The sequence below is a fragment of the Dasypus novemcinctus genome, chromosome 17 (genome assembly GCF_030445035.2).
Source record: "Dasypus novemcinctus isolate mDasNov1 chromosome 17, mDasNov1.1.hap2, whole genome shotgun sequence".
Lineage (NCBI taxonomy): Eukaryota > Metazoa > Chordata > Mammalia > Cingulata > Dasypodidae > Dasypus > Dasypus novemcinctus.
The window spans coordinates 17,348,794-17,375,714 of record NC_080689.1 but is presented as its reverse complement, the minus strand read 5'-3'; the positions used below and the strand labels follow the sequence as shown (position 1 = coordinate 17,375,714).

General features: G+C 45.6%; 1 long non-coding RNA gene across 1 annotated transcript; it reads right to left on the bottom strand.

Annotated features, from left to right (window-relative positions):
- Positions 1-4,608: 4,608 nt before the first annotated feature.
- Positions 4,609-12,022, bottom strand: LOC131273939 (uncharacterized). The gene is made up of 3 exons (XR_009181107.2): positions 11,950-12,022; positions 5,474-5,563; positions 4,609-4,872 (listed from the first exon to the last, which is right to left on the bottom strand). It is a non-coding gene; the product is annotated as an uncharacterized lncRNA (long non-coding RNA).
- Between the last annotated feature and the right edge of the window lie 14,899 nt (positions 12,023-26,921).

Sequence of the window (26,921 nt, the reverse complement as noted above, 5' to 3'; positions counted from 1 at the left end):
AATTGTGTTTTTAAGACTCATCCATATTAAAGGGTGGTTAACTTGTTGTACTCCACTGATGAATATATTTCAGTCAATTCAGCTTTTCTTCTAGTGATGAATGTTCAGGATGGTTCCACTTTTTTGCTTTAACACTACTAAGAACATTCTTCACAACTCCTTCTGCCCACTTGTAAAGTTTCTTTGGAATATACACTTCAAAGTAGAATTGCTGGGTCAGTACGAAGGTACAACATCAACTTTATAAAATATTACCAAATTACTCTCCAAAAATTTTGTATTAACTTCCACTCCTACCATTATTGTTTTTGATTTGTCTTTTCTTCACATCATCATTCATACCTGGCATTGTTGGACATTTTAATTTTTCCTATTCTGATAGTATGAAAGAGTATCTCATTATAGTCCTCATTTGTATTCCTCTGAATTCAACAAGGCTGAGAGTTTTGTCTATGTTTTATATGTTTATGGCATCGTATGTTTATATGTTCATATCTTTTGCTCATTTTAGGGGGTTGTTTTTCTTATTTATTTGTGGAAGTTCTTTCTAAATTCTGTTTACTAATTACTTTTTTAGTTTGATGAGTAGTATCTTTTTCCCCCAATATGTGGTTGATGTTTTGATTTGATTTTGGTTGTTGTTTGTTTGTTTTTGTTTTTTGAGCAATAGAAATGTTTGATTTTAATGCAGTCAAAATTCTCAATATTTTCTAAAGTCTGTGTCCTCTGTATAATACCTAAAAAATTCTTTCCTGTCTCAATTTCATATGAAATTATCTTGTAACATTTTAAAAGTTGTCCTTTTACATTTGGATCTTTAATCTACCTGGAAATTACTTTTTGGTGTGATAGGATATAAATATTATTTTTCCATTCCAATAACCATGTTTCAATACCATTTATTGAATGGGTTGCTCTTTTGCCACTGATTTAAAATAGCTCTTCCAAAATATAACAAGTTTCCATTTGACTATCAATTTATCTATGTGCTAATCCCATACTGCTATAACTATTATAACTTTTTAAGTCTTGGTATCTGGTCAGGAAAGTTCACCCATTCTTTTTCCAAGTGTCCTTGTAATTTTTGGTCCTTTGCTCACCCAATTAGATTCTATAATTGATTGTCAGTTTCCATGAAAAAAAAAAAAAGGATTTTTATTAGAATTGCATTGAAAATCTAGATTAGTTAGGAGACAATTCACATTATTATGACACTGATTCCTCCCACCTGTGAATATGGTATGTCTCTCTACTTATTATTTCTTTGGTGCCTTCTATTAACATTGTATACCATATAAAGGCCTTGTACAACTTTAGTTAGATATATTTCTAGGAACCTTATTTTTATGCCATTTTATTTTTATTTTTATTTTTATTTTAAGATTTATTTATTTATTTATTTCTCTCCCCTCCCCCCCTCCCCCCATCCTGGTTGTCTATTCTCTGTGTCTATTTGCTGTGTCTTCTTTGTCCGCTTCTGTTGTTGTCAGCGGCACGGGGAATCTGTGTTTCTTTTTGGTGCGTCATTTTGTTGTGTCAGTTCTCCATGTGTGCGGCACCATTCCTGGGCAGGCTGCACTTTCTTTCGCACTGGGTGACTCTCCTTACAGGGCGCACTTCTTGCGAATGGGGTTCCCCTACGCAGGGGACATCCCTACATGGTATGGCACTCCTTGCGCGCATCAGCACTGCTCATACATGCCATTTTAATAGAGAATGGAATAGCTTTCTAACACAAACATATACTCTTCCTTACATAGCAATATATATAGCTTTGTAATATGTTGATGAAACACATTTTTATAATTGCACCATTAACAGTAGTCCATGGTTTAACTTAAGATGCACTGTTTGTGTTGTGTGGTTACATGGACTTCTTATTTTAAATTTTCCAGTTTTTCTATATAGTATTCTATTGCAGTTCAGTTATAAAAATTTTCTAATTCTCATTATAATACTTTTTATTCATTAGTTATTTAGAATATGTGTATGTGCATGGTTGTGTAAGTATTCCATATACATGGTTGGATGGATAAACAGAGACAGAAAATGGTATATAGTATAACTTGTTCTAAGTGTATTTGAGCAAAATGAGTATTCCCTAATTGTTGTGGGTGTAGGTGTCTAGGTATTCATTTAAAACCAGTTTGTTATTGGGTTATTGGTGCTGTTTAAATCATCTATATCCTTACTGTTTATCTTTATGATCTTACAATTACAAGAAGTGCTAAAGTAACTTGCTATGATTGTGGATTGTCAATTTCTCTTTTATATGCTCTGAGGTGCGTAGGACTTTAAGATTGTTATATCTGACTGGAGAATTGTTCTTTTCCAATTAAGAATGAGAATTTTTATGTATAATAATGCCTTTAAAGTCTATTTTGTCTGGTACTACAAAAGCTATATAAGATTTTTCTTTGTTAGTGTTTCACTGGTATACATATTTTTGCATCCTTTTACCTTTGGGGTTTTTATGTTTTGTATGTGTTTCTCATCAAGAAAATATAAAAAGATACTATTTCTTCATTTCACCCAATCAAACACTTTCTATTTAAACTAGCAAATTTAGTCTATTTATATTTAGTGAGATGGTTAATACATTCAAATTCATTTCTATAAGAGATATATTGGTTCTTATATATACCACTTGTAACAGTTTGATATTGTTTATGAATTCCAAAAATAGATATTGGATTATGTTTGTCAGCTGGTCTGTTCCTTTGGGCATATTAGATTGTATTGGATTCAGAGGTTTCACTTTTACTTGATTGAGTTGAGTTTAGGATTTGATTGGGCCATGTCAGTGGGATGTCAAGTCCCTGTCCCCTTGGTGGGCAGGGCCTCACAGAGAAAACTAAATAGCAGAGGAGTTAGTTGGAGTTTTGGATGCTTGGAGTTTTTGGATGTTTACTGAGAAGTAAACACACAGAAGAACACAGAGGAATAGAGATAGCTCCATAGACATGGCAGAGGCCCCACGAAGAGAGAGCCTGATGGTCTACAGCTGACCTTGTAAATAGAACAGTGTATCTGAGCCCAGAGAGAAACAAGCCCTGAGAGAGAAACAAGACTTATCCCAGCCTACAGCTGATATTGGAAGAAGCTGGGACCACAGAGTATTAAAAGGAAGAGGAAGCCTGAACACTTGCAGATGTCAGCAGACATCTTGCTCCAACATGTGGCAACAGACTTTGGTAAGGGAAGTAACTTATGCTTTATGGCCTGGTAATGATAAGCTTCTATCCCAAATAAATACCCTTTATAAAAGTCAATAGAGTTTTGGTACTTTGCATCAACACCTCTTTGACTGACTAACATACCATTTTAAAATTTAATTTAATTCTGTTTTAATATTTTATTGAGATATAATTGGCATATAAAAACTGTACATATTTAAAGTGTAAAATTTGATAGGTTTTGATATACGTGTACACCCATGAAACTATCACAACCAAGATAATGAACATATTCATCACCCACCAAAGTTTCTTGCTCCCTTTGTAACTCTCCTTCCTGTCCCTGCTGCTGCCTACCTCCTATCCCCAACCAATCATTGATCTGTTTTCTGTAACTATAGATTGGTTGCTATGTCCTAGAATTTTAAATAAATTAAATCAAAGTACATACTCTATATTTATTGGCTTATTTTACTCAAGATATTGAGATTCACTCATGTTCATTACTTGTTATTGCTGAATAATATTACATTTTATGGATATACCATAATTTATCCATTCACCTGTTGATGGACATTTGGGTTATTTCCAGTTGTTGGCTATTATTTCCTGTTGTTTCTATGAACATTTGTCTACAAGTCTTTATTACAGACATATACTTTCATTTCTCTTGGGTAAACAACTAGGAGTGGAATGGCTTAATCACAGAATATTTGTGTGTCTAACCTTTGAAGAAACTGTTGAACTGTTTTCCAAAGTGGTTGTACTATTTACATTCCTGCCAACCGGGTATGAGAGTTTCAGTTCTTCCATATTTTCACCACAATTTGGCATAGTCAGTCTTTGGAATTTTAGTCACTGTAATAAGAATATAGTGATATCTCATTGTGGTTTTAATTTACATTTAGCTAATAACTAATGATGTTGAGATTCATTTCATGTGGTTATTTGCCATCCAAATTCTTTTTTAGTTCAAGTCCTTTGTCCATTTTTTAATAAGATTTAATTAGGTTTAATAATATTTTCTTATTATTGAACTTTGAAAGTTCTTTATATTCTATGTAAAAGTCATTTATCATATATGTATGTGTGTGGATATATAAATATGCTTTTAAAATATTTTCTTTCAATTTGTGGCTTACCTTTTCATTCACTTAACACTATTTTGGAAAGCAGGTTTTTAATTTAATGAAGTCATATTTATCAATTCTTTTATGGCTTGTGCCTTGTCATATTAAAAAATCTTTGCCTAACACACGTTTACAAAGATTTTCACCCATGTTTTCATCTAGAACTTTTATATGTTAAATTTTATATTTAAGTCTATGATCCATTTTGAGATAATTTTTGTATATGATGCAAAGTATGGATTGAAGCCTTTTTTAATTTGTTTTTTATATACATGACATCCAATTGCCTGGCACCATGGAAAATTAGAGTCTTTATTCTCTATGTATTTCATTTTGCATAATTTCTATCATGAAGTCCTCAAGTTCTTCACTATGGTCGTCTGCCAGATGCTCTGAAAAAGCAGAAGCAGAAGGCCCAGGAGAGCCTCCATTGGATGATCTGCTGCCTTTGGAGGACAGGTACAAAACTCTTCCTACTTTTCAGTTCCTTGTCTTTTTTGAGGAAAAGTCTTAGCCATTGGTGGAGGGACAGGGAAATCCATGTACCTGGTGAAAATCTGCTGCCTCTGGAGGAAGGTAAACACAAAAATCATTTGCCATTTGGGGAGTGGTAAGAAACCCTTCTGCATCCCATCTATCCCTAGCAACTCACAAGAAATCCACTCAGGCCTGGGATCCTGCACTGATACAGAGTCTTACTATTGCTTAGCTTTGGGGAGGAGGATGAGGCAGGACATTCTCTCCAGCCCCAAGACTATCTGACACACACACGCACACACACACAACACACACACAGATATAATACAGAGTTTGGATGAAGCCAGGTGCACAGAATCTACCTAAGATGGGGGTGGGGGGGAAGAAGATGAAGAAGAAGAAGAAGAGGAAGGAGGAGCAAGAGGAGGAGGAGGAGAAGAAAAGGAAGGGAGAAAGGGAGGAAGGAGGGAGGAAAGAATAGAGAAAGAAAACCACATTGAGCAAGTAAAATAATAAACAGTAAAAATAAAAATAAAAAACAAAATAACATAACATAAAATTATATGACACAACTCAGATAAATATATGTCATGTCCACAAATGAAAATGGGCTAAATTTACCTCTTGTAAAGATTTTGACATTGGCTCACAAAGTGAAATCCAGCCCTATACTATATATAAAAAACTCACCTATACCAAAGTGATTCAGGAAGATTGAGAGTAGAAGAATGGGCTCACTTGTACCACGCCAATGGCAATAAGAATTCAAGAGTTGTGAAGCTATTAAAAGAATAAGAACAACAACATTAAACAAGGCAAAGAAATATACTTTATAATGCCAAGCATTGTAATTCACAACTCAGATGTAAGCATTATGAATGTTTCTATGCCAGTTAACAAGGTAGCAAGCTTCATAGAGCAAGTAGAATGGTGCAGCCATTGTGGAGGATGGTTTGATGGTTCCTCAGGAAACTAACTAGAGAATTACCATATGAGTCAGCAATTCCACTACTAGGTATATACCTAGAAAAATTAAAAGCAGGGACATGAACAGATATTTGCACACCAACAAGCACAGTGGAATTATTCACTATTGCCAAAAGTTGGAAGCAACCCAAGTGTCCATCAATAGATGAACGGATACACAAAATATGGTATAGATATACAATGGAATATTACTCAGCTGTAAGAAGGAATGAAGTATTGACACACACAAAACATGGATGAATCTCAAAGACCTTATGTTGAATGAAGTAAGCCAGTCACTAAAGGACAAATATTGCATGACCTCACTGATACGACCTAAGGATATTGAGCAGATTCAAACAGAGCTATGAGTCTGAAAGATAGGTTAACAGGAAATAGAAAGTAAGTAGAGAGTGGTGAACCAATACTCAATCAGGGCAGAACCTATGATAAGGTGGAAGGGGGTAGTTTGGCAGTGGATGGGGCTAATGGGGGTACAGGGCTATGAGAAGGGTTGACAGTGCTAGAGTGAGAGGGGTAGACAGTGCTGGAGTGAGAGGGTGAGCAGGGTTGGGGCAGTGGGTTGGGCTATTCATGGAAAATGGGGGAGTGGTGGATGAAGGAACATTTGAACTCTGGAAGGTGGAGGTCTGTGGTTGAAAATACAATTGAGGGAATGTTCTTTTGGCAAATATGGCAGGGAAGAGTTACTGTGTATGGTGTCAGTGGTGGTAAGATATGTGGGAAAGGGTGTACCTGAGGCATGCTTCTATGGAATACGCACATGTTCATCTTGACATGGGTTATCTCATTGGGTGGAGACCCACATAATAAACAATAAAATATTAAACTCCCATCCTGGGTCAGTCCTGCTACATTCTCAAATAGAGGGGCAAGAATTTCTTGAGTACATAGGCCAAAACAGACCAATATGCCAAGCCCTCAAAATTAGGGCATGTATCTATGAGCCTTATTCTTGTAAAATTGAAACTTAGCCTCATAATAACTATTGCCTAAGAGTTACCTCCTGAAAACCTCCTTACTCAAATGTGGACTCCCTCTAAGGCAAACTCAGCAAATAAATATACTAACTTCCCCCAGCATGGGACATAACTCTGGGGGATGAGCATCCCTGGCATCAAGAGATTAATACCAAGCACCAGTCAGCAATGCATTTGGAAAAAGAACTTGACCAAAAGGAGGAAACATCAAATACAAAAGAGTTCTTATGGCTAAGAGATTTCAAAATGAGTCAGGAGGTCATTCCAGAGATTACTCTTATGCGTGTCTCAGGCAGATCTCACTAACTGCCACCATGAAAAAAGCCTCAGTTAGGGGTGCTCCTGAGGGCTCTAGAGCCATTCGGACCCTACAGGAAAGGTACACAACCTTTTGACATCAGTACCTGTCAGTGGGCCTTACCTTGGAATATATGGCAACCTATTTCCCCAATGTAACAGAGTTAGACTCATTTAGAATTTCCTACACATCATTCTTCTGCCCTTTTTATTTGAACCTATAACTAGCACTTATACATGCTAAATATGTCTCAGAGACTTTAATCTTTGGTCTTTTCATATACCAGTTGAACCCTGAATCTCAGAGGAGTTGCGGCCAATACCTACTCTCCAGTTCATTGGACTCACCCTAGACAGCTAACGAAATGATGATGATGGACAACACCCATCACAAAAAAACAGAGTATCCACAACTGCAAGCAAAACAATTCCTTCCATCTGCCCCATAAGATCTAAGACCCTTGTCAATCTGAGGCAGAGTGATCACACCATCCCAAACTCCCTAAGGTTGAGGAAAGAATGAACATAAGGGGGGAATGCAACCATGGACAAAGTAAACTTATTAATATTGCAGTATTGAAATTACATGTAACATTGATATAAAGATAGTGGTTACCAGAGGTTCTGAGGGGGGGAGGGAATAATGGGTGGGACATAGGGCATTTTTAGGGCATTGGAATTAAGTGTAAACTATAGACCTTGGTTAGTAGCAATGTTTCAATATTTATTCATCAATTGTAACAAATATACCACACTATGTAAGAAGTTATTAATAGGGGAAGATGTGGGACAGGGGAAGGGTGGGGTATATGGAAATTCCTTGTACTTTTTTTATCCCCTCCCCACCCCATGGCTTTTGTGTGTGTGTGTGTGCTGTCTGCTCTCTGTGTCCATTTGCTATACATTCTTCTGTGTCTTTATTTATTTATTTATTTTTATTTCCCCTCCTCCCTTGTGGCTTGCTTGCTGTCTGCTCTCTGTGTCCATTTGCTGTGGGCTCTTCTGTGTTCTTGCTTGTCTCCCTTCTTTTTATTGCTCACCTTGTTGAGTCGGTGCTCCGCAGCGCAGCACCTGCGGGCCGGGCGGTGCTCTGCAGCGTACAGCAAGCCTGCCTTCACAAGGAGGCCCCAGGATGCGAACTGAGGGCCTCCCATATGGTAGACAGGAGCTGAACTGATTAAGCCACAGCCGCTTCCCTCCTTATACTTTTGCTGTAACTTTCCTGTGATCTAAAACCTCTTTAAAAGCAAAATGTATTATAGCAAAAATTTAAAAATAAAAAGAGCATAGGTGCAAACACCCCAGAAAAAGTTACAGGAACTATCAGAAGAAATAGCAGATTTTCATTTTTATCTCTTAATTCAGCTGAGTTCAAGAAAACAAACAACAAAACAAAACAAAAACCAACACACAAAAAAGAGAACTAGGTCAAGTTATAGTCCACCTTTAATAAAATAATAGGGGCAAACTCTGTACCCTGATAATAGAGAATGCATATTTCCAATGCCCAAATGAGTATGAACTCTTAAGAAAAAGTGACCTTATATTAAGTCACAGATAGGGCCTCAATAAATAGGATAGACAATATTCTCTGATCATAATGCAATAAAACTAAAAATTAATAACTATATTAGAAAAAATCCCTTTCACCTGGAAATTAATAAACTCACTTATAAAATACTATTGGGTCAAAGAGGAAATATAAACAGAAGCAGAATTTTTGAAAAACAATGATAAGTAGGCATATTAAACCCAACGTGAATATAAGTAAACCCATGCTAAGAGGAAAATTACTAATCTTTGTTAGTTCTATCATTTAACAAAAGAATTAAAACAGATAAACTAAGATCCAATTCAAAAAAGGTAGAAAAAGAATAGTAAATTAAGCAGAAGAAAGGAAAATATAAAAACAGAAAGAAATTATTCGATGACAGAGAAACACCAAACTAAAAAATAAACACAAAAGCTGCTTTTTTGCAAAGAACAAATAAATCCCATAAAATATTAGCTACTCTAATTGAGAAGAAAAAAAAAAAGAAGCAGAAACAACAGACAAGAAAGAAATAGGGGGGATAAATACAGAAGAGAAATTTAAAATATTCACATGAAACTACTTTGCTGAATTATTAAGTATTTTTTTGTTTTTATTTGATTTTTTAATGTTACATTCAAAAAATATGAGATCCCCATATACCCCCACGCCCCTCCTCCCACTCCTCCCCTCATAATAACAACCTCCATTAAGTATATCTTAAAAGTGGAAAAAATGAAAGTCAGCTCTGCCTCAGAGAGACTGTGTAACTGTCTCAGCAGACCCGCGCCTGTTCCCCTCATGTGAACCCACCTCCAGGCTTTGCCGCCACGTGCACTGCCCCCTGCCTCCCTGTGGAGGCTCCTTGGAGCCTAGGATCTGCAGGAGGGCAGACTGGCAGGAAAGGGTGGCCCTGGATTTGCAGAGCCATAGTTGATCAAGGGACCAAAAGGCCCAGCCAGGCAGGTCCCTTTCTGCCTGCCCACGGGGATCCGCCAGCTCACGGAGTGCCACCAGCTCACGGAGTACCACCCGCCAGCTCTCTGCCCCATCCCTCACACCCTGTCTGCTCAGCCCCACTTGCACCCCTGTCTGCACAGGGTCTTCGCTCCCACACAGACTCTCTCATTCTCCCACTCCAAAGGTTAGACCTCAGATGGCTGCAGTGCAGGCCCTGTCTCCTCAGGAACCAGGCACGATGTCCATGAGATGCTGGTCACACCAGCATCCGCAACCCCAGCACAGAGTCCAGCCAGGAGAGAGCAGGTGCAAGAGAGCTGGCACTGCAAAGCCGCAGCCCTATGTGGGCATCCACCCCAAGGCTGCATGGACAGCCCCAGAAGCTGCTCACTGTGTCCCTGAGTGCGACAGTGACTGTGGACCAATGTGAATAATCCACATGCTAAACATTTTTGCTCTTGGTGAAAACTAGGGAGAGGAGAGTGAGAGGAGATAGAGAGAGAGGAAAGAGGAGAGAAAGAGCAGGAAAGAGAGGGAGAGAGATGGGGAGAGGAGAGAGAAAGGGGAGAGAGAGGAGAAAGGGAGGGTATGAGAGAGAAAGGAGAGAGCGAGAGGGAGGGAGGGCGGGAGGGAGAGAAAACCACATGAAAGTATAAAGTGGACATATGAAGTTTCCCATCACCCTGCACCTCTGTTCCCAGCCTCTGTCTCCAGGAGGCCAGCTCTGTTATCCTTCCAAAGATATTCTGTGCATAAAGAGGTTACACAAACCTACTCGCACGTAGTCCTGCCTTTTACCACCTAATGGAGCCATTCACCAATTTTGTTCATTCAGGACACAATAGTCGGCAAAACCAAACCCAGGCCCTGCCTGCCCTTAGAGTCCAGCAGCAACACATACAGACACCAAGTAGCAGCCAAATGAAGGCATAATTGGGAGTGAGAGCCAGTGAGCAAATCCGGGTGAAAGTCTGGGCTGTGAAGCCCTGCTTGGCGACAGCCACGTCTGTCGGGGCATAAGGGGCAGTCACCAGCAAGCCTGGCTCCCTAGCCTGGCCCCCCCCCCCCGATCTTGAATGTGCTTCCGATTAAGAAGCAGGGCCGTGAGTCACTGTCTGCCCCCTCGTGTCCCCTCCTCTGCTCTTCCTCCCTCCTCCACCATCTGCTGAAAAGGACTCACATGACTCACACACCACCCCACCCACACCCCTCGCCCGTCCCTGACCCCCAGGATTGCTGCACAGGAACAAGAGACCAACAAAGTCTCCGTGTGACTCAGGCTGGGAGAGGAGCAGCCTGGGCCGCCCGCGCCCCCTGCTCACACTGCCCGGGAGAGGGCGGTGGGCACTGCTCTGGGCGCTGAGTGACTCAGCTCTCCGGGTAAGGGATGTGCTGCCGGAGGGACTGTCCTCTCCAGGCAGGGGTGGCCAGGACACAAGCTGTGCCGCCTTTCCCGGGGCAGGAGCCGGGCTCGTAGGGGGGGAAGGCAGGGCTGCCCTAGCCTGGCGGTCGCTCTGCTGTCATCTCTGCAGAGGCTCGGAGGGCCTCCCTGGTCCCCCGGCCGAGGGCCAGACGGGCGCCCTGCGCCTTCATACGGGGCTGTCCCTGCCTGAGCACCTCAGCCTCCCCCGATTCTCCTGGAGCCCACTTCTGCCTCCCCGAATTACTCCATCTCCCATCCAGCCTCCTGGCCTTGAAATCCTGGAGTTCACCTCAACTCCCGCCTTTCCCTCGGCCCCTCGCTGACCCACTGTCACATCCTGTGGCCCTCCCAAAACGCCGCCTGGTCTGTGCCTGCCTCCCATGCCCGTGCTGCTGCCCTCTTCCCTGCCTTCGTTTCCTCCCCGAGGGACACTTCCAGACACCCCCTCATTGGTTTTGCTGACTCCAGAGTTCTCTCTCCTGCCACCCCCTGCCCTCCAGGGGCGTCTCCTCAGGGTCTGCTGCAGGGCCCACACCTCCCAGGCCTGTGGAGGGTGGTCAGTGAGAGATGGCAGGGAAGCAGGCGGGGCGTGAGGCCATAAAGGGCCAGGACACCTGCTTTGGGGCGGCCACCACTGGCCACAGCTAGGCTTAGCACGAGCGCACGAGGGTCCCACGTTTCCAGACCTTCCAAACTCGCATGAGACGTGAAAACCCAGGTCTGTGTATGAAATATCTTCATTCTTCAAGGCCGGTGACGAATTCACGTTTCAAACACCAAATCCTCTCCTTTGGCCAGCGTGTAGGGCCTCCCCCATCTACCGTCCACCTGTCCTTCCAGCCCCATCTCGCAGGATGTGACCAGAACCACCCACGCCACGGGACCCCAGGTGATGCAACGTGGGACCCCAGGTGACGTGCCATTCCCAGAACTTGCCTTGCCCGCCGCCCCCCCTCCCCCCGGGCGCTGGCTGCTGCTGTCCCTGCACCTGGGTGGGGCTCCTCCTTCCACACCTACGGGAGCCTGCCACCTGGAAGGATCGCTGCGCTGCCGCCGCCTCCAGGGAGCTCTCCCGCAGGCGGAGGCACCCCGCGGGTCTCCGCTCGTGCGTTCCCGGGCACACTGTACTCCGTGCTGGTGCGAGTCCCCCGTGGGGGACCATCAGCCGCGTCTCCGCCCATTGTCTTCTCACGACTGGAGATTCTAGAATCCTGACCCCGGAACCTGCTCGGGGTGGGTGTCTCAGAGACCGTCAGGCATCGCACGAATTAGCACAGAGGACACTGCGCTGATCCCACCCCAGAGTGTGCGTTTGCGAATCCCAAACCCGAGCCAGCTGCGGTGACGTGGAGCTCCGTGCCGAGGATGGTCTCGGTCGCCGCCGGGCCTGGTCCCTAGTCGCTGGTGCACTTGCTGCTTTTCAGTCCCCCCCGTTTATGGTTGAAAACATCTGCGTGGACCTTGGCTTTGCCAACGTGTTTGCAGCTACTCCCCACCTCTGGCCTGAAGCCCGGGCCCCTTCCGGCGTTGATGGCTGTTTGCTGTGGAAAAGGTCAGTTCACCGCCCAGAGGGAGCAGGTGCAGGGAAACCGGAAGAGCAGATGAGTGCACCAGGTAAGGAACCTGCTTCGCATTCCCACCCCGGGGAAGGAGGCTCGGGAGGAGCAACGAGGAGGAAAGAACTGGAGCAGGAATGCGGGCAGAGCAGCCAAGGGAAGACAGGACGCCCAGAAACGCGGGCCAACTTCTCCCCAGGAACGGCCTCCACATGTGGGGCTGAGCACCCCTAAAGTTCCAGGCAGAGCTGTGAGCTCCCTGGGGGGAAACCGAGCTGCGCTGGAGAAGCGGCTCTGTACTGCTTCTCTCCACACAGACCTGTTGCTCAGGCTGCCCATGGCTGTGTGCAGCCCCCGGGGCCTTGCACGAGTGAGCTTCTGGAAGGGTCCGGAGCTGCCCCACCTGGGCAACTTCCCTGCGGGGTGGGGGTGGGGAGGCTTTCATGCCTGTGTTGGGTTAACGTTTAGGCTGAAGGGATGTTCTGAGGAGCAAGCGAGGAGAACGCGGAAGGGCTTGGGCACTGGGGAGCACGATGCAATGAGTTCACTGGCCGTGGTATTCGGAGGCCAAGGTGTCATCCAGAAGGGCAAGACGAAGGGACCAGTTTCTGCTGGGGAGGGCTCTGGTTCCAAGGCTTCATTCAGATCTTTATTCCACACGCTTTTTTTAGCACCTGCTGTGGGCAGAGTATGGCATTAAGTTCTCGAGGAGCCTGAGATACAGTCCAGGCATCCTAGTCACAAGGTCCCACAGGCCACGAGGGGAGGTGACACATGTGGCTTCAAGGGGTACACGTCGTGAGGCAGGAGCTCAGGAAGGCAGGGGTCCCTGGCAGCTGAGGAAAGCATCTTCAAGGGCAACAGTGAGTTCTGAACTTCACGTGTAGATACAGGGGAGAGGTATTGGCAAGCAGAGTGTGGAATGGGCAGGGAGAGTGGAGATCGGGGAAGGCTGGGGGCAGAGTTTGGGTCCATAAGACAGGCTCTGAGGAGTCCTCTTCAAGCATGCCTGGCCCCACGGCTTTATGATTGTGGTCACTGGTGGAAACCTTTCTTTGTGGGATTTCCTAAAGAGTCACAGACAGGAGTTGACAAGAGACTTGGCTGAGGAAAATGGAGGTCTCCCACTTTTAGGCCAAGAGGCTGTTTCATTGCTGGTCTGGAATCACCAGCCAGGCATGGCCCAATGGAGGCCACAGATTCCATCAGGGGATTGTGCTTTGGGACTCCAACTCTATCTGCGCCTTGGGCCAGGGGTGCTGACCACAGGGCCGAGGCAATGTCCTGCAGCTTCCTCTTTCGGGAGTGACAGACCCCCTTGCTGAGGAGCAGGGCAGGTGGGGCCCCTCAGTGGCCAGGCTCGTCATCTTGGCACCTGCAAGGACATGTGGCCCTCAGCAACTCTTCCTTGTCTTGATGCTGCCCGCCTGGTCCAGCTGCTTCTGCTGAGGGATGCAGCTCTTTCTGCCCCAAGAGGACGGAGGCTTTTCCCCCAGGTGACAGGCATTCTGGTCTCATTGTTGGAGTCTGTGCAGCCTCCTGAGCACTGAGGCCATTTCTATTTTGAAAAGGGCAGTTCCAGGCCCCCATACAAGCTGGGAGCCAGGCATCCACCTGGAGTGCTCTTATATCCCTTCTGCCCAGCAGACTTGCTCATAGTCAGAGTCCTGGCTGCAGGGGAGGAATTTACCCAAATTCTCCTTGATCATTGGGAATCATGATTTTGACAAAGGCGAGGGCACAAGACTTCAATTACCCACCCCCGCCCCTCAAACACGCACATACCCCTCATGGTGAGTTCCTTGTCGTTGGAGAACCCCTTCTCCAGAAGTCGAAGGGCTGACTTTCGTTGGGGGTGGGGAGGAGATTCTAAATCCTGGCGTTAGAAGGTCTAATGAGGGCTTCAGTGACTTGTCACCCGGAGCTCCGTCTAGGCCAGGGAGGTTTGTGCACATTCACTTCTCCCTCCAGCTCCCTGGCACTCACCCCGTGCCTGAGTTCTTGGGGCTGCTAGTTCTTGCAGATCCAGGGGCCTCTTGGACCTAATGCCACACATCTAATAAGAAACAGCTCCGTGGTTCTAGCAGCCTTGTTAGCGACTCCCCACAGCTCTGCTAGTGAAAACTCCACCTGGAGGGAGGCCTCATGAGTCCTGACCTAACTCACCCGGGCGAGAGCTGTCAGGGCCCATGAGGCCTGTATCCTGCGTAGACTTCTTGTTGCAAGCTAAGAATGTGGTAGGTTTAAATTGATGGGTTTTGTGATCAATAGTTTACCATACTTTTGCACAACTCCTCAGTTGGAATGATTAACCCCAGGGAGGACTTGCATCTGAGGAATACCATGTGCTTCTCAATATGACCCCCTATACCCTCCAAGAAGCAGGGCACACTGGGGGCTGCATCCCCAGGGAGAGCTGTACACGACGAGGGTGCTGGGAGGGGCAGCCTGCCACCTGAGATCTCCCACAGGCCAGAGGAAGCACGGGCACCACCAACCCCCCTCCCCCGATCTGCACCTTCTTTGCCAGGTGGCCCCTCTTGGTGTCTGGGGCTGCACTCTGGTTCAGTTGATCCAGGACCATAAAGCAAAAGACCTTTTTCTGCCCATCCTAGGATTTGATCTCTGGAGGAATACCCAGGGTCGATTGTCAAACAGTATGGGAACCTCAAATGAAAGGAGCCACTCCTCATTTCTCTTCACAGGGAGCTGTGTCCTTTCTGGGGGCTTTCACCAGGTGGCATAACGGGCTCCGTAATTTCCTTCTCCCTCGTGGAAAGTTGCCTTTTATCATCCCTCCCACTTTCCTTTGCAGCTCTAGGCAGTGTACTTTTCAGACATATGGAGCTGGTGGGCAAGTCCATGCCCATTTCCTACAACCACAGGTTTCACGATTTTTTTTCGTTTCAAGTATCTTCCCCCTAGTCTTCACTGAAACCCTACCTTCTCTAGCATAGGAGGTGTTGACTGGGAATTCTCTGTGCGTGTATTCGCTCAGCATCCTGGATGACCTTTGAAGTCCCTCTTCATCCTGCCTGCAGAGTGGGAAGAAGGTCACCTCCAAGCCAGAAGTGCCAGGACAGTCCCAAGGGGCAGGATGCCAGGATCACAGTAGGAGCTTCCTCAAATTTGTTGCTGTGTGACCTTAGGGAGGTCACCTGCCCCCTCTGGGTGCCAATTTACTGTCACTTCTGACTTTTGCTAATAATGATTGGGGAGAAGAAGAGAAGGATGAAAAGGAAGATAAGAAAGAAGAAGGAAGTGGACTTGGACTAGTGGTTAGGGCATCCGTCAACCACATGGGAGGTCCATGGTTCAAACCCCGGGCCTCCTTGACCCGTGTGGAGCTGGCCCATGCGCAGTGCTGATGTGCGCAAGGAGTGCCGTGCCACACAGGGGTGTCCCTGCGTAGGGGAGCCCCAAGCACAAGGAATGCACCCCATAAGGAGAGCCACCCAGTGCCAAAGAAAGTACAGCCTGCTTAAGAATGGTGGCACTGCCCACATGGACAGATGACACAACAAGATGACACAAGATGATGCAGCAAAAAAAAACACAGATTCCCTTGCCGCTGACAACAACAGAAGCAGACACAGCAAATAAGACACAGAGAACAGACAACCGGGGTGGGGGGGAAGGGGAGATAAATAAATAAATAAATCTTAAAAAAATAAAAATAAAAATAAGAAAGAAGAGATAGTGCCAGAAGGCTGAGGGTGGGGTGGGGGAGGAAGACAAAAGAAAGAAGGAAAAATTAACCTTGAACCCAATGAAGAGGAAGATAAATGGTTCCCAACTTTACCTGCAGGGCCAGAGGAGTCCCACTGGTGCTCCCGTACCAATGGGCTCTTGGAATTCCAAGTATTTGCTAAATGAGAAGGACAATCCTCCAGCCTTGTTCTTTCCTTAGCCCAACAACAGATCCCCTGCCTTGATAGAAGAGGGGTGGGCAAGATACAGGGTGTGAGAAAGCAATGAGTTCTCAGAGACCCTGTAGTACTGACCTCCAGTTAATCAGGGCCTTGAGGTCAAGCTGATGGCGAGAGGCAGAGCCCAAGCTGGACACCAAGTCCCCTGATTCCCAGGCCAGTCCCGAAGTGTATTTCCCAAACTCTTTCATTTATGGAGGAATCTGAATTCGCCTTTCTTTTTGCGGAGGGCTTCCAAAGCATGTCCACTTTAATCAGTTTTGACGATCATGCTGGGAATGGGTGTCATCACCCCATTTTACAGGAGACAAAACCAAACTCAGTGGGGTTAGCTGACTTGCTCAAGCCCCCAGGCCTGCCTGGGCTGGATTTTCTGTCCTGCCTCCTCAGTGCCTGGCTGAACCATGTCTCCATGGCAAATTGCAGCAATGGGGAGCTCCAAGTGGATAAAATTAGGTCTGGAGGCCACAGTCTGATGCAATTGATACCTTCCTGTCATTGAAGACTAATTGATTCTTCTCTTGGTTCCTGGAAGCACTCCAGCCCCAAGGAGACCTCGGCTGCTGTCTTCTGGCTGTGTGCCTTGTCCTTTCCTGGGGGGCATATGAAGGAAACTTACCCCGGGAAAGCAGGATGTGCAGGATTACAGAAACAGCCAGTCAGCACTTTGTGTCCTGACTTCCACCTTTGCTCCTCCCTCCTGCCCTGGCCTCAGGGAAGCCAGTTTCCTTCTGTATTGGGTGCCCAGGGGGCTGGGCTTGGGCACAGGGGCTTTCTCTTCTCGGGTGGGGTATGCTGGGCTGGGTGGGCTGAAGGGTGGGGCTGTGGCTCCCAAAGTACCAGGATTTCTTTATATTTGGGTTTTAAGGAAACCAAGCTCCTACCAGAGGCAATCGTATATCACAATATCCTAATCACAGCCCTCCCTAGCACTGCCCCAGTGATGGAGCTAACAGGACACGCTTGCCTGCACCAGCACCTCTGCACCTCTCAGGAGCTCAGAAGTGGCGTTCAGGACCCTGTAGACTTGTTCTTCCCTCCCCTGAATGCCCTCTCCATCCTTCTACTCTGCCTCCCCACACCACTTCCCTACCCGGAAAATGCTGCCCAGTCTTTCAGTGTGCACGCGGAACCCGCCACTGCCTCAACTTCTGCCTCCCAGAACTAATGCCTGCAGGAGTAGCACGCTCGCAGGACTTTGTGCCTACTCTCTGCCCACACTCATACCTCCTACTGACTGGCCTGTGTCCTGGCTAGTCTCCAGAGGCGCCCCAAACAACCATGCCCCTCCCTGCACTCATGCCTCTCCCCACACTGAGGGGTAGAGCCTGTGTCCCCTCCCCTTGGATCTGGGCTGCCCCTGTGGCTGCTTAGGGGAAATGGCCCTGCCCGTTGCAGACCCAGCCTCTAAGAGGACAGGTAGCTTCCACTCCCTCCCTCTTGGACACTGGCACTTAGGACACTCCTTCTCAAAATCCATGCTGTGAGAAGCCCAAGCTACATAAGCAGGGCCACACGTAGGCCCCCACGCAGCTCACTGCTGACAGCACCAACTGCCAGCTCTGCGACCAAGGGGTGTGCAGCCCAGTTCAGCGCCAAGGACTGTAGCCCCAGCCAGCATCAAATGGAGCAAGAATGCCTCCAAGCCGGGTCCAGCACCCACATGAGCAAGAGAAAATAAAATAACTTGTTTGAAGTCTCTACATTTTGAAGTAATTTGCAATGAGTAACAGATAACTGGCTCCCCTGCTAGACTGTAATCTCCTTGAGGATCAGAGACAGGGTCTTAGTCCTATTTGCATTCCTTGCACCTTAGAACGATGATTTAGCTTAGTATTAATAGTTAGGAGCTCAGAATCTGTTTTCAAAGAGACCGAGGATTCAGTCCCAGCTCACCTCTTACCACTTACATAGATAATCAGTCAGGGCTCAGGGAAGCACAACTGGCGTGACTATTAGGGGACTACAGGGTTTATCAGAGCAATCAGATCTTGAATAAGAGCCAGGGAAAGGAAGGTCTGGAAGGGGGAAATCAGAGGATCCGAGAAAGCCACTTCGCAGTCTGCCCAAACTGGACAATTCAGAGCTTGCTGGAAAATCCAAGATGCCAAGCACGCCCTGCCATGGTGGCAACACAATGCGGGAAGCTCACGGAGAAGCTGTAACTATTGCTCTGTTGAGCTACCTCCTTTGGGCCCACAGTAACTCTTCTGGTTGATGGCCTGGAGCTTCTCCTGATCGTCAGGGCCAGTAGTCAAGGAGATATGCTAGGTGTGGGGCCGAGGGGAGCGGGGACAAGTTGAAACCTTCCAGATGTCCTTGCCATCTGTAACCATGGTAACCCTCAGAGACCAATGGCCGATGCTCCACTTCCACCTTCCACATCGCACACAAGCTGCTGTTTTAGCCAACTCTCTATGGTTCTTCTAACCAAGAGCCAAACAGGGAAAGGAATTCTGAGAAGTGTAGCTCCCAGCTCAGCCAAGATGACATTACAACATCCAGCACAGTGGTCTTTAGCAAGTTACTTTCCTCTGAGCCTCAGATTCCTCATCAGTAAAATCAGGATATCAGCCAGGAGTACAGGGGGTGGACCAGCCCTGGAGGAGGGGGCAGTGACTGGGGCTGGGAGCTCTGTGGAGGGCCCATACCTTTGCCTGGGTCCATGTGGAGCAGATATTTGGCCCAACACAGAGAGCAGATCGTATGGTTGCGTGGAGAGTGATGCCACCAGGCCATGGAACAGAGGGCCTAGTAGAGATTCTGGGGCAGGTTTGGCAGAGAAAGTGGAGTGTGAGATGCAGCTGTTCCCCTTTATAGGGCAAACAGATCTCTTAGCACAGTGGCACCACTGATGGAAAAGCTGATCTCCCCAGATCCTCTCTTCACCCCTACAGCCTACCCTCTGCACAGCACAGGGTGGACTCTTCATTTAAAACATAAACCAGATCCCTAACTCCCTTGTGTCAACACTCCAATGTGCACACAGTATGCAGCACACATTTTTCCCAGGCCCTCTACCAACTGGCTCTGCTGACATCTCCCCTCCTCTCCTACCTCTTCACCTCAGCCCTTTGCTTCAGAATCACTGCCCATTTTTTCCAAATCACACATGCCAGGCTTGTCCCCACGTGGACAGTGTGCTGTCGCTGCTCCTTCCACACAGAATGCTTTTCCCAGGACTCTCCATTCAGTGCCCTCCCAAACTCCGGTCTCACCCTAACCACCCCCATGCACATCCCGTCCTGCGTAGCTCTCAATAAATGCCGGTGGACTGGAGGAGCAGTAGGCTGACCTGAATGTGGTCAAATTGCGTGTCTCCTCAATCTTTGCCAATCTGCTCCTACTGAGCAAAAGGGCTTTACAGAGCCTTCCAATCCTCCACGTTTTCCAGTTAGCCAAACTCCTATTCACTCTTCACAACGTCTAGAAGGGATTCCTACTGGGGCTCATCCAGCTCAACCTCCATAGGACGGAGGGAGCACTGGAGCCTCAGAGAGGAACAGTGACTTGGCCCAGGTCTCGCAGTGAGGTGGAGGCACAGCCAGGCCTAGCATGGCCCACTCAGGCTGTTCCGCCAAGTTGCTGCCTGTAGACACAGGGTGGAGGCCACAGAGGGGCCCCCAGGTAAGGCCAGGACCCAGGAAAGAATCTTGCCAGGCTGTGACCCACAGGGGATGAAATCTGGCCTCCGTATTCCATGGCTGCTCCACAAGCCTCTTGGCTGACCTTGAACCCCTGCTGTCCCCAGGGCCCTTGGAGGCCACCCTGAGTCAGCCCTTCTGGGGAGCAAGTGGGAAGCAGGAGGAAGCTGTGGGGGAGGCTGGAGAGGTAGGGCATCTAAACTCACAGTGAGATGGTATTTCAGTTTGCTAAAGGCTGCCAAGGCAACATACCAGAAATGGGTTAGCGTTTACAATGGGGATTTATTGACTTACAAACTTACAGTTCCGAGGCTGAGAAAAATGTCCAAATCAAGGCATCAGGTGAAGCTCTCTACCTGAAGACAGCTGCTGGCAATCCTGGGCTCCTGTCACATGGCGGGACACAATGGCAGTATCTGCTGGTCTCTGCCAGGTTCCGCTGATTTCAGCTTCTGGCTGCTCCTTCTCTGTGGGTTCCATTGATTTCGGCTTCTGGCTTCTGGGACATTCTCTCCCAGCTTCTGTGCTTTCTCTATGTCTCTGTGGTCCCCTCACTCTGTACTCATCCCATTTATAAAGGACACTAGTAAAAGGATCAAGACCTACCCTGGGTCAGGCCTACTGAAGTGATCTAATTAAAGGCCCTTCACTGAAGTAATTTAACCAAAGTTCCCATCTACACTAGGTTCACACCCACAGGAATGGATTAGCTCTAAGGACATGATCTTTTCTAGGGTCCCTACAGTCTCCAACTACCACAGGTGACAGAGGTGGTCCCAGCAGCAGCATTTCACAGACAGCAGAAGGGGGAGATGTAGGGGAGACTGAGGGAAGGGGAAGGGTGCAGCAGCACCATGGAACCCTGCGGGCAGCATTACCCTTTATGGTCGACCAAGCCATCCACCAGCATTCCAACCTCACCGGACTGTGAAAAAGCCTAAGCAGCCACATGAGAGGCCCTCATGGAGGTGAATGAAGGGAGCACCAGCTGAGCTCCCAGCCAGAGCCAGCCGCCCCTGCCCGCCTGTGACTGAGAACCTTTCAGACCTTCCATTAATTCCAGAGGCCCGGTCAGCACTACATGAGGCTGAAGAAATGCCCAGTCAACCCAGAGAGTCACGAACGATAACAGAGGACCGTCAATATTTTAAGCCCCTAGGTCTTGGGAGGTTTGTTACACAACAGTAAAAGACCAAAAGGCTGTCACATATAGTTACAGTGAGGCCTCAAAAAGATGATACATGTGAAGCCTGCAACACAGTGCCTAATGGAGAACAAGCAATCCATAAATGTAGCTATGATTTGTATCCTGGCAATTTGGCAATTACAACAAATAGTGGAATATTAACCCCTTTGCTGTCTCCACATAGATTCTAAAGATAATTTGCAGTTTACAAAGCACTTCCTCAGACTTTATCCATGTCACAGCAACATGAACCCTAAAAAGCTAAGTGCCTGCTCAAGATGCCGCAGCTTCTAAGTGGCTGAGCTGGGATTCAAACCCACATCTCCAAATTCCATTCACAGTGCCTTTTACTCCAAACACCCTCCTTCTCAGGCAGCAATGATTGGTCTTGGGAAGAAATACAACATAGAGACTTAGCAGTTCCCTAAAAAAGTACTTAGGATTGTTTCCTAATCATATGCTCTTAAGCAAAATCCTTAAAGCAAGCCTCAGATTCCACATCTGAGAAATGGAGCAATGCCCTTGGCTCAGCTTCTTTCCATCCCAGAATATCTTGTGACTCAAATGAGAGGATGAATGAAAAAGGGTAATGGACTTTGTCAGTTGTCTGTCAAGTTCTTTGACAGGGTGTAGCTTCTTCCTGTCCCCCCAGTAGGCATGCCTCCCCACAGGATAATTTGGGGTGCACAACAGCTCTGTAAGCTTTGCCCTCCGGTCCCTGCTAGTGGCCAGGGAGGGGCTGTGCTGCCCTTTGTCCCACCTAACTATTTGGACACTGTGCAGCTATTTGGACACTGTGCAGGCCCCGCTCACCACTCATACCCGCTGACATTCTTTTCATTCAGCCAAGAAAGATGACGCACAGGACCGGCCTCTCCCACCCTTGGTATTTTCCTTTCCTGTCTCAATAGGAAGATTGTTGGGATGTTTCCTGAAAAGTGAATGGGGGCACATAGCTTGGTAGCATGACATTCTCCTTGAGTGGAAAAACTGATGACCAGTCAGGCCTCCGCGGGGAGGAACATCTGAGTAAAGACATGAAGGGGCGACCAAGCCAACTGTGAACATGGGTGGCGAGTGGGGTGCGCAGTAGGAGGCACCACGTGGACAAAGGCTCTTGAGGCAGGAGTGCACACTCCTCCCCCAGGTGGCAGCATCTCAGCCGGAGCAGTTAGCCAACCCCAAAATGAACTGCAATGCACTAATACCAGCTAATTTATAGACCGGATCCACACATTGCCAGGATCCAGGCCAGGACCCTACGTTGCATTTCATTGTCACGTCTCCTTAGTGGTCTCCATCTGTGACAGTTCCTCAGTCTCCCTTAGTCTTTCACAACCTTGACACTTTTAAAGACCACTTGGTCAGTTAGTTTGTAAAATATCCTTCATTTTGAGGTTGTTGAATATTTTCTCATGATTAGATTCAGGTTATGCCTTTTGGCAAGAATGACGACATGGCCTCTTTAGGGATGCATGATGTCACTATGGCTCATGCTTGATGATGTTGACCGTGGTCACTTGGTTAAAGGACTGTTTGTCAGGATTCTCTACTATAAAGTTCCTATTTTTCCCTGTGTAATTAAGAACTATTTTGTGGAGAGATACTTTGAGACTATGCAGATATCTTGTTGACTCACTAAATTTAGCATCCGTCACTGATTATTGCCTGCAGCAATTATTATTGTGGTGTTGGCCAAGAGATGATTTGCCGTTTCCGTTATTCCTTCTACATTTATTCATTGTAATACTGCACTGAGGAAGCATTTTTCCCATTTATGTATGCAACTATTTATTCATGTCAGTATGAACTCATGGATATTTATTTTATTCTCTGGGTTATAATCAATTTCTATCATTATTTATTTTGTTGCTCAAATTTTTCCAGCTTTGATATTCAGGTGCTCCTTTAGGCTGGCTCCTCTGCCCCTTCACCAAGTCACTTGGGGAGTGTTTTAAGACACTGACAGCCTGGCTTCAAATTCAGATGTCCTGACACAATTGTTCTCGAGTGGGGTCTGGTGTTCAGACTTTTTCCCCCCCAAATATTTTTAATGTCTCAAATTACAGTGCACTACATAAATATGAGTTCTACGATTTTTCCATTTCCCTATACATTTATAACCAACAGTGAGGGAATTATTGTCTTGACAAAAAATTTTAAAGGTCAAGGAACAATCATAATTTTCCCCATTGAATTTTGTTAAGATTATTTTTATTTATTTCTCTCCCCATTGTCGTTGTCTGCTCTGTGTCTCTTCATTTGCACTCCTCTTCTTTTTAGGAGGCACCGGGAACCAAACCAAACGTGGGAGGGAAGCGTCCAATGGCTTGAGCCATCTCCACTCCAGCTTGTTGTGTCTCTCATTATGTTTCCTCATTGTGTCTCTTCATTGCATCATCTTGTTGCATCAGCTAGCTGCACCAGTCCATCACATCAACTTGCTGTCTTGCTCGTCTTCTTTAAGAGGCACTGGGAACCGAACCTGGGCTCTCCCACGTGATAGGTGGGCACCCAACTGCTTGAGCCACATCTACTTCCTGAATAATGTATTTTTAAAAATTAAAGATGTTGTAGATTTACAGAAAAATGATGCAGAAAATACAGTTCTCATGCCCCACCCCCATTATTAACACCTTACATTATGAGTGTGGTAACTTTCTTATGATTGACGAAAGGATATTATTATAATGGTACTGTTAACTATAGTCCATAGTTTATATTAGGGTTCACTGTCTTGTATAGTCTGATGTTTTTGTTAATTTTTATTTGAGTAACATACATATAACCTAAAATTACCCCTTTAACCACATTCAAATATGTAATCCAGTGGTGTTAATTACATTCACAGTGTTATGCTACCATCGCCACCATCTATTGCCAAAACTTTTCCTGGTTATGTATTTCTAGGTTAACATTTTTACTCTTTTTATCACTTTAAAGATGTTAGTCCATTGTTTTCTGGCTTACATTTGGCAGATCTGAGGTTATTCTTCCTTTGTTCCTCTATTCATGATATGTCTTGTATCTCTGAGTGCCTTTATATATTTCTCTTTATCACTGGTGTTCATCAATGATTATAATGTCCCTTAGGCTTTTTTTTTTAAAGACTTATTTATTTCTCCCCTTCCCTCCATTGTTGCTCTCTGTGTCCATTAGCTCTGTGTTCTTCTGTGTTTGCTTGTATTCTCATTAGGCAACTCCGGGAACCGATCCTGGGACATTCCTGAGTGAGAGGAGGTGATCATTCTCTTGTGCCACCTCAGCTCCCTGGTCTGCTGTGTCTCTCATTGTCTGTCCTCTGTGTCTCTTTGTGTTGCATCATCTTGTTGTGCCAGCTCTCTGCATGGGCCAGCACTCCACACAGGCCAGCACTCCACATGGGCCAGCTCACACCCGGGCCAGTTTGCCCTCACCAGGAGGCCCCGTGTATCGAACCCTGGACCTCCCATTTGGTAGATGGGAGCCCAGTTGCTTGAGCCACATCCATTTCCCCCTTAGGCTTTTATGTTAATCCTATGTTCAGTTTGTTGAGCTTCTGGGACTTGTGTATTTATACTTTACATGAACTTTGCAATAGTTTCAGGCATTATTTTCGAATAATTTTTACTGTCTCCCTTTGTCTTCTCCTTCCAGATTTCCTATTATATGTATGCTAGACCTCTTTATTTTGTCCCACACATCATTGTAGCTATGCTTAATTTTTCTGTCATTTATAAATCTCTGTGCTACAGATTTAGTTTTTTATTGCTATGTCTTTAAGGTCCCTAATTTTTAAAATAATGTCTCTTGTATAGTTAATCCAAGTCTGTCAAATTTTCAGTTAAAATATTGTATTTTTGACCTCTAAATTTTCAGTGTATTCATTATTTTCCTCACTTTGTGAATATTTGTAGTAGCTCTTTCAAAAATTTTGACTGCTAATGACATGTCTCTCATTCCTAGATCTGATCCTTTAAAAATTTTTTTTCCTGATAATGGGTCACATTTTCCTATGTATAGTAATTTTTAAATTTAACATAAACACTATTCTTTGTGTTATCATGTGCTGGATTTTGCTGTCTTCCTTCAAAGAAGCCTGGCAGACAGTATTTTAGGAAGAGTTTGATTCTTTCAAGGCTTGTTGATAAACTTCATTAGAGCAGTTTTAGAATATGTTTGTCTTCACTAAATATTCCAGGAGTTCAGTGAGGACTCCTGGATGTCTAACATTTCTCAGTTCTTTGTGAAATCTGGACATTCTTCAGCTTATAGTTCCTCAGTCTCTTTTTGCTTCCATGGTGGAATTTCACCCTGTGCATATATGGCTTATTATTGCACCACCAATGCAAGGTGGCTCTTATTCATATTTCTTTAGCTCTTTCTCTAGCTCCCTTGACTCTACAAATTCCAGCAGTTGCAGCCTTGTTAAACCCTGATCTCTGTCTCAACTCAGCATGACCACTGTGCTCTGCATAGCCTCCTTGTCCATACCTTTGTCATGAGCTAAAAATGACCTCCAGGTATAAATTCGAGGTGGTTGTATGACTGTAGGGCCCATCTGGTTTGCTTCCCTTTTCTTAGGGATCACAGTTCTCAGATGCCTACAGCTTTCAGACATTTTTAAAGCTCTCCAGGTGGTTCTATTGTATAGTCAGTGTTGCTCTCCATTGATGTAGCTCAATGTCCTCAATATACAGATGGGGAAAGCACGGCTCAGAGAGGGGAAGTTGTTACAGCTGTTGAGTTGTCAGGAGAGCTGGGACCATAGCCCTATTTCCTGATTATCAGTCCTGCCCCACCAACTCCCCTCTCTCTTTCATAGTCCTGGCCACCAAGTCACATGCCAGAGAAAACATTCTGGTCAGCAGTTCTTAGAGTATGGTCTCAGCACTCCTGTCAGTCCTCCAAGACGTGTTCAAGGGGTCCATGAGGTCAAAACAATTTTCAAAATAAGACTAAGACACTATTTGCTGTTTTTGCTCCATTCTCTCACAAGCATACAGTGAAGTTTCACAGAGACTACATGACATGATATTGCAAAGGACTGACTGCAGAAGCAGATAGGAAATTCCAGCTGTCTTCTAAAGATTTAGGGAAAATGTAAAATGATGCTTCTTACTACATATTTTTTTTTTGTCATGGCAAATGTAGTTATTTTTTATTCAAAATATGTTATTTACATTAACATGTAATAAGTTTATTGTTTTTACTGAATTATTATAGATTTTAAATGTAAATATTGATAGATATAATGCACACAAATAAAAATTCTTCAGGGTCCTCAATACTTTTTAAGAACAAAAAGTTTGAGAACCACTCTTCTAGAATACTCTGACCAAATGGGATGTAACAACTTAAAAAGGAAAACAAAAGCCCACCACCCTCCAATCCTTTGAGCACCGCTGGGATCTTGGGAGGCTCTATCGCCAAACATACCCCACAGCGTGTGACCCTGGCTCCCAGGGAGCCCATTTCCACCGGGATCGCATGTCCCTCTCACTGCAGGAAAATAGACTCCTAAACCCTTAGGACTTCCACAGAAATAAACATAGAAGGACTTCCTAGAAAACACACAGACAAAAAGCAGTGCCTTTCATGCAAGGGAAAATAATGACTATTTCAAAAATAAGCTTGCCTATTTTATAAAGGTATGAGAAATAATA